Genomic DNA, 7,169 nt, shown 5'->3' with positions numbered 1-7,169 from the left:
ACCTTGAATCTACCATCATTATGAAAGCTCCAAGCTCTTCTCTACCACCATTTCAGAAGCCCTAAGCTCCTCTCTTTTCTCTTTGTACACAAAGACAATGTCGGAGCGAAGATTGCATCACTCAACATCCTTCGCATAATGTCCTCCAAATAATTATAACCAGAGTTCATTCTACACCACCCTTAGACATACCATCTCTCAACATCCTTCACATGTACTCTAAATAATTATAACTAGAGCTCATTCCTACACTACTCTTAGATTCCTGCTGAAAAAATATCTCTTTTAACATGCTTAGGTTTACTCAGAGCCTCCATAGTTACCATCTTCTACATATATATATGAATACAAGTCTACCTTTACTACACACCTATAAGTTGACCTCTTTAAACTCGCAGCATTGGTTGTATATCATGCCCACTATCGGTTGTATATCATGCCCACTATCTGCTTATAAATAATAGAGCAAATAGTTATATCATGCAAACTGTCAAGGTAAGTATATACTAAAGGCTTTACTATTTGGGTCTAGAAATAGACTCAAGGATGTTTGTAGATTTTTTCATAAATTATGGAGCTTATATTGTTATGTATTCTAATATTTTTTGAGTGCTTATCAAATAATGTGCATATTTATGCACAGTGGTAGAATTTGTCCCAAAAAGTCCATGAATGGATCTCATGATGCCCATAAACACTAGGCTTTTATTTCCCATGTGAACAAACCCTTAATTTAAGTTTATTTTGTTTAGTTTATAAATAACAACCCCAAATGAAAAAGAGAGATATTCACATGATCAGACTATTGTCTCTGTTCTTTTTGGTTAGGCAGTTGTCCCCAAAGACTACAAGTTTGCCAAGGTATGGAGTTGCTAGCTATAGCGTATGTTGTCAAGTGTCCCAAACTACTTTTGTATAAGATACTTACAATGGAGGTCATCAAAGAATGTCACCCTTTGGTTCTAAAGGATGCTTCAATAATGGCAATGCTACCTAGTTGCATGTCTTGCAAAAAGACCTTTGTGGTTGTAAGGAAAGTTTCAAGGAAGAAATCTCTCAAGACATTTAAGTGATATTCTACTCCTGGCAGCTGAGGAATCTACTGTAGGTATGTAGCCTACAATTGTATGATAATTATCGGTCATGCTTGCGCAGTTGAGGAACCTTTAGATTGAGAAAAAATGTGCTCACATTTTGTGTGGGTTATTTGCTTATGCTTGGGAAGGTTACAATTGCCTAAAAATTGATTTCAATGAAGATTCTCTCTAAACCATACTTTAAGAAGGGATTACCTTTGCAAAACCTAATAGTTAATGGTAAGAAAAAGCTTCCAATCACCAAAATCACTTGCTAATGAGAATAGTCCCTTAGAAGGCTTTATACCATAATAGTATATGCTACCTAGAGTGGATCATAGCTATGAAAAAACTCCATGACTAAAGAACAAGTAAACCACTTAAAGAAGGATTAAGGACTGCTAAGACACCAAGCAAGACACTAATCAAATTGCGAATTAGCTCACAAATGAGAACATGGTTACATCAACTTTTGAAGATTCTCATAGGAGCATCTTGGTCCTCCATAAGGGCATGTAGATCCACAATAACTCCTTAAAATTTCTCTCACATAATGCAATGAAAGAATACACAATAGAGGAAGCATGATCCACACAATAGAGGAAGCATGATCCACACAATACAAAGCACTGAATTGCACAAAGAAGCGGAGATAAAAATTTATTGCTTACGAACTTGATTACAAGTTGATGACGTCCACCTACACTTGTGCTCCGAGTAAGGATATTTGATGGTGATCTAGAAACACTCAGACGGAGGATGGGAGGATGTTTTGCTTACAGAAGTGCTAATCGACGATGAGCTAAGGCTACCAAACTACTCAATATATAGTACCGAGAGTCCCCATCGACGTGGATTGGCCACGTCTCACTTCATTATTCAACTTGATTCTCTCTTTATCCATGTGGCTGTATGGAATCACCTATTTCACCTTGATTCTCTCTTTATCCATGTGTCCCTATGGAATCACCTATTTCACCTTGATTCCCTCTCTACCATGTGCTCGTATGACTTCACCTACTACCACACCATTTCTCACTTGGGAATCTACCCATTAACCCTATTTACATTAACCTCTCTCAAATAACAATAAAGAAAATAAACGTTACACAAATGTGGAGCACACACACGTACCCCTAAATCAATTATGTCAAAACTCTAGTACCGCCCCCCCACATGTACCCTCTATTTTTTAACATGTAATCTTCATTTTGAGCATCTTCAAATAAACATACCCTTAACTTGAGTGGTTCGCTGCACACTCTTCTAGTAAAACGCACTCCCTTCTTTTCCTAGGTTAATACATGTATTCTTCTAGTAGCAAGAGACTTATCATTCCCCTAGCAAGAGAGTTATCATTCCCCTTGGTTGATACATGTATTTTTCTAGCAAGAGACTTATCCTTCTCTAGGTTGATACATCTCTTCTTCTTCTTCTAGCAAGAGAGTTATTCTTCCTATAGACGGTTTTGATGTGTATTTTTCTTTTGGTAAATAGACATTGTTCCTTTAGTAGGTCCATATCCATGCACTAATTCTATGATGTAGATGGATATAAGTACATTTCTTGTGGATCCATGTTGTAAACACATTTTGGCCACCATCACAAAGCTTAAGAAAGAGAGAGATAAGTATGAGCACATCTAAGTAGACAAGGGTAACATTGTTTGGTTCAACATACAGCCCATAATTTAATCACTAGAGTGTATGATCTAAAATACATTAATGATTACATGTTGTAAATGATGTATGCCACACCCTTATACAAACACACAATTAAAACCTTCTACAGAGTATCTAGCATGATGTATGCCACACCCTTATACAAACACACAATTAAAACCTTTCACAAAGTAAACAACTTGGAATTCTCACTCGATTAAGATCATTCAAGAGTACTAGTATATGGATGGGTGGTCTCAATGTTCTCTCTCATATGAGAGTTCTTGAACTATTAAAGACACCAAATGGGTCTCAAGCCTTTGATTGATGTATGCATTGATAATTATGAAGAGACCATGAACACGTAGTATTTTCTTTTGTTTTCCAATTTCTATGGCATGTGAAAAGACCTCTTGAGGTCTACGTTTTGTATCGGTTCTATAAGTGAACATTTGGCCTTCCTCTTGAATGGTAAAACTTATTTCCCTCTCTCTACACAATGTATGCATTCATGCAAGTGTTCATTAGTTTGGTGGGTATGTGAGTACATAGAGAAATCAACCAATGAGAGATTCAATGATGTCTAAGTTTAAACTTGAGCTCTTGTGATGTCTTGGAGGGAGTCAATGGAAGTCATCCATGATCTCCAAGTGAAAAGATGCCGTATAACCTCAAAGCTACATTCACGTAGAGCCTTGAGATCACTTGCAAAATTCGGTTTAGTGTTTATAAGGGCTTTGAAGATGATCAGAACTTAGTTATTTCTTCTTTTAGTAAAGTTAAGACATGCATCAAATTCGATCAACTAGATGTTCATATTTTGGCTTTTTAAAATACTACACGGCGTTTCTTGTGTAGCATTAACCTCTTGCCTATTGCCCTCAATGCTACGGCCTTTGCTTATTCCAACGAGGAATTTGATTGGTTGTAACATCTGTGCATGGCCAAACATGACTTATGAAACCAGTATAGGTGTGTTCATGGCCTGTAAAAAATTCAAATACCTCTCTCTCTCTCTCTCTCTCTCTCTCTCTCTCTCTCTCTACGCACAGTAATAGGTAGATGAAAATAGAGCTCTCTTTCTCTGCGGTTACAGAACCCCCCCAACCCCCCCACCCCCCACCCCCCAAAAAAAAAACTCTTACCTGGTTAAGCAGCAGCACACCGACATGTTGTAAGAAGGAAGAACGATAGGTAATGAACAGCTAACCGCCTTGGTCGTTTTCGCCAAAAGCATGCTTTGGCTCAAGGACTTATAGCCTTCAAGGGGAAAGTAAACATACCAGACAGTAAACAAGTCTTCGTGATTAGGCGCTTAACCCTAGTTTAATTGGAAAGAAGGGAATGCTATAGCAAATAGACAGGGTGCAAGTAGAGGGATACAGTTTGGCTTACCTGAGATAAACTTGTTGGCATGAGACACCAGTATGTAGCTAGGTACTTGAAATTTTGTAGTAGATCAGCTGAGAGGTTAGGTGATGAGACATGCAAATTGGCATGTGAATATACAAGGTTGAGGGACTTGACGGATTTACGTGTCCACGCGGTCAGATCAGCGTTTAGCGCGTCCATGTGAACCTGCACCTTGTCTGCCACAGATGCTTAGCCTTCTCCACAATCCTGCCACGAGAGGGCACTCCTATAATTAGCAATTTTTGCTACCCGAGAATGCAAAAGGCGCAGGGAGAAGGGTTCCAGGAAAAGCCACTAGGAGCCCCTCTGTGTATACAGAATTTGAGGGTCTTGATGGGTGGCCAGCCATGACTGAAAATGCGAAGGTACGTTAGGCTCCAGGAACTGCAGAGCGTAGATCGATTTAAGGCAAAAACTGCACAACACAAGCGTGTATATTGAGAGTTATTAAGCTCTTGCATGCATTTCATGTGGAGGTATCAATCGCGGTGATGAATGTTAGCAGTTACCAGCTCTGCTTATCACAAAGTACGAATTTGTGCAGCGGTTGGACTTTGAAATTTGAACACTGCGAGTCAGCGAGTCGCAAGGGTAAAAGAAGCGGCGGTGCTCTCTGTTTGTACCTTCTTTGCCCGTTGGGCCAAGTTGCTGATCTCGAGCCTTGGTCCGGCCATTCACACAAATTAAAATACTATGCATCATTTCGATACTAGCAAAATCTCTAGACGGCTCGAAATATACCAAATCTGAAGGCTTTGCAGGTCCTGCTACTCCAAGACCATTATTCTAATACAAAAACCTTCAGAGCTCGGAGCAAGTTGCAAGGTAGCCCAACCACAACAAAGATTGCTCACTGATCCTCAGATCCAGGTATATAACAGGCCCTTTTCTCAGCGGCTGAAGAGAGAGAGCACAGCCCTATATATCTATCTCGAGATGAGCCTAAGATATGCTTTGTGGGCTGTGCTCTCTCTCTTCTGCACCTGAATTAAGAGTTATCTGAGCACCTCCTCTCGTTTGGATTGGATGGTTCTCGGAGAACCTCCGCTCTCCTACAAACCTCTGGTTGGGAGACGCTACACAGGAAAAAATCGTACTTTCTAGTCGGGCAAAGAGACAAAGCAAAAGACAAACACATGCGTCGCACGTGTAGCCGCGCGCGCGCGAGAGTGCGCGAGAGGGAGAACCGTGTTGAAGTTCAGGGCCACAAATAGCTACATCCTTTTTATGCATGCGTGACGCCACATGCATTCATATCTCACACCTTGCAGCCCGTTATGAGTTGCATCAACCACGATCGGAGAATCTTCAAAAGCTCACCTACATGTATAGTAGTGGGAGCAAACTTGAAACCCTTAATATCAGGAAAAACTTGTAGGCATTGATCTTCCATTACTCACATCCCTATTTTTTGTGGTGAAAACCATTGACGTTCTAGCTTGTTTCACCTGTTCCATTACTCACATCTCTATTTTTGTGGTGAAAACTTTGGTGGGACCACAATTATTATACACAATAGGCTTGCTTTTTGACGCACCATTGACGTTTTAGCTTGTTTCACATGTTTTTTTAAAGGGGAAAAAAGGGCTCATTACTATGCACTCCCATCATTTTTTAAGGGCGGTCGTTTTATTATAGAGGAGGTGGAGGTCTACATGACAAATTGCCAGTAACACTTAATGTGAGGGTGTGGCAACTTCATGCCCACAAGCAAACAACACACATCAACAAGCATATGAGCCCCCCTAGGGAAGGGTAGGACACTCCCAAGAGTGTAAGCTAAAATTGCTAGGGTAAAGCCTATGAGGCAAAAAAGCTTAAGGGGTAAGAGAGAGAGAGAGAGAGAGACAGAGAGTTATAAGCTACATAGCATCTTTGAATGTGGTAAGGAAGGTAGAGAGTAATGAGGGAAGATTTGGACGTAAATTGTGTTGAAATTTGTGGGAAATGGCAATGCAAAATTGTTGAAGGAGATAAGCAAAGTTTTATTTATAAAAAACTATTAATATAACTAGTTAAGCATTCAAGAGAGCATACAAGCAAGCATACAAGAGAAGCAAGCAACAAAAGATTAAAGAGAAGCAAGAAACAACTGGTAAATCTCAAATCCTAGATTAGTGCACTTTCAAAAAGTAAAAGATTAAAGAAAACAAAGAAGAAAAGAAGCAAGGTACATACCTTGATGGGAGGAAGGCTTGTGAAGGTGGGAAGGTAGAAGAGGAGGAGATCTCGTGTGGGAGATAAGGAGAAAGGGTTATGAAGGTGAGAGAGTAGGGTTGGAGATTAGGTAGCCTCCGCTCCCTCCAAAATAGCCTACAAACAGTAAACACAAGAATACGAAATCAAGCAATGCAGCGCAGGAGGGAAGTATCTGATTTTTTTTCCTAGTACACGGCTCTAGCCGCGTATATAGCCGCGCTGATAGCCGCATACTGGGAAAAATTCCAGAGAGTTTTTTCAACAGATTCCAGAGAGCTAAATTTGTGCTTGATGAAGTTGAATGGTGATTTCACACACTTGTATTGTGTGGCATGCTTTTTAGGTGCCCACCATGCATAGACGACGATCGACACCTTCTTTTGATGATGATGATGAGGCACCCGTGCGAAGTCGGCATGAGTGGTTACGTCAGAAGATTACATGTCCATGGGAGAGATGCAAGGGAGACATCGTGCGTTTACGAGGACAAATCACAATAAAGCATGTTCAAGATTACGACCAATTCGAAGATGTATGACACGTGGTTCGGTGAGTGTATATATTCTCTATCACAAGTTCTTATGCACATGATTTAGGTATTCATAAAGTATTCCATGTTTTTTAGGATGAGGACGAGGAGGAGACACGTCGTAGGATGAGGGAGTCTATGTCTCATTACTCCGTGTCTAGTGGACAACTACGTAAAGGCTTTAGAGACCTCCATGATTCAATTGGGGTGAGCCTTTGTGCTCGACGTGAGGAAGAAATGCCTCCATCAATGGCACATGAAGTCGAAGAAGATTTGGGCATGGACGAGATG

The 7,169-nt window shown here is 40.3% G+C and overlaps 1 long non-coding RNA gene across 1 annotated transcript; it reads right to left on the bottom strand.

The window, feature by feature from the left end:
* Window positions 1–1,708: 1,708 nt before the first annotated feature.
* Window positions 1,709–5,196, bottom strand: LOC147618110 (uncharacterized). Its single transcript, XR_015262144.1, has 4 exons — window positions 4,660–5,196; window positions 4,133–4,565; window positions 3,883–3,997; window positions 1,709–3,671 (listed from the first exon to the last, which is right to left on the bottom strand). It is a non-coding gene; the product is annotated as an uncharacterized LOC147618110 (long non-coding RNA).
* Between the last annotated feature and the right edge of the window lie 1,973 nt (window positions 5,197–7,169).

This window comes from Cibotium barometz, chromosome 35 (genome assembly GCF_041138505.1).
Source record: "Cibotium barometz isolate CiBa-2024 chromosome 35, ASM4113850v1, whole genome shotgun sequence".
Lineage (NCBI taxonomy): Eukaryota > Viridiplantae > Streptophyta > Polypodiopsida > Cyatheales > Cibotiaceae > Cibotium > Cibotium barometz.
Note: the sequence above shows the minus strand (reverse complement) of the source record. Positions and strands in the feature narration are given on the sequence as shown.